General features: G+C 32.2%; 1 protein-coding gene across 1 annotated transcript in view; it reads right to left on the bottom strand.

The window, feature by feature from the left end:
• Nucleotides 1-1,261, bottom strand: part of LOC108968365 (protein abrupt) — a 92,939-nt gene that overhangs the window by 17,244 nt on the left and 74,434 nt on the right. The window lies entirely within an intron of this gene.

The following is a 1,261-nucleotide window of genomic DNA, read 5'->3' as shown; positions in this document are numbered from 1 at the left end:
GCAGTTCCTGAGCTCAGCGCGGTAGTATTGCTTCTCTGCTATCGGAGGGAATGTACACTTATATACATMTGTATGTATGTATGTACTAAAAGTAGTCTCCAACTGTTAACCTGAGTCAYTTCATCTTCAAGGCTCTATATTTTATAAAGTATTCAATGAAACTTTTTCTGGGAATTTGAGATTCTATGCAGATTTCTATAACCTATGAATTRGAACGTCTTAAGATTTCCAAAGCATTGAAAGAATTCTGTTCTGAATTAGTTAATGAGACATTTCGTTCTCGATTTAATTCCATCGTTTGGCTGAGATGAATATTTTAAGTTACTCTAAATATTAAAGAYAATAAAGTATTGTGGTTTCAAAATTTTTCAGCATGTACATAAATTGTACTCTCTCTATCTCCCCCTATCTCTCTCTCAATCTGACCTGCATAGTTTTCTGGTTTGATATTTGTATTTTATGCAGAATTTGGAGAAATTACGAATACAAAAACAATAACAAAATGTTATATGTATATATCTAAATATCTTAGTGTTATTTTGAGTGAATGCAATCTGAGGTCAGTGCGGATGACTTGGAATTCCGGGAAAAATGAAAGAGCTAATGCAAACGTACATATGTACGGACATACATAAATACACACAYATATATATACATATGTATGTCTGTCTATATCGCCTATAACCGCAATTTGCATGTTTATTTAATAAATTCTGAAAATGCATAAATATTTGTTTACACACACTCATGCACTTGTAGCTACTACGATTATTTGTATTGGCTGGCGTGACAAAGTGTTGAAATAATAAAATTCGAGATTTTATTTCAACGCCGAGCATTTGACTTAAACTCGTTAAACAACAATGAATGGCGGCAAATTTGAATTATTTTATATGATTTATACGCGGAATGGCGTTGGCAAACAATTAAAGTGAATTCATAAATTTATGCTTCACTCGCGCGCACTCTCGCTTAGTTCTTAGCTACGTTTCGCATTGCAATGATGCCATGAGTGCTGTTCTGTTGGCGTTTTTTCCGTTTGACTAATATTATTTATATTTGCGCGTTGATTGGAATTGAATTTATTTTACGTTTAATGCTTGTGATGACATTTGGCTTGATGCAGGTGATGGCAAAATTATTTTTATAAATAAAAGAGTATAAAATTAGGTTTATTACTGAATACGACGGCTCAACTGATTATGGAGTCAAACTAGTTACGAATGAAAAGCACAAATATTAATTAAATAAATTAATAATT

The sequence above is a fragment of the Bactrocera latifrons genome, unplaced genomic scaffold (genome assembly GCF_001853355.1).
Source record: "Bactrocera latifrons isolate USDA-ARS-PBARC rearing strain unplaced genomic scaffold, ASM185335v1 scaffold_210, whole genome shotgun sequence".
NCBI classification, from domain to species: domain Eukaryota; kingdom Metazoa; phylum Arthropoda; class Insecta; order Diptera; family Tephritidae; genus Bactrocera; species Bactrocera latifrons.
Note: the sequence above shows the minus strand (reverse complement) of the source record. Positions and strands in the feature narration are given on the sequence as shown.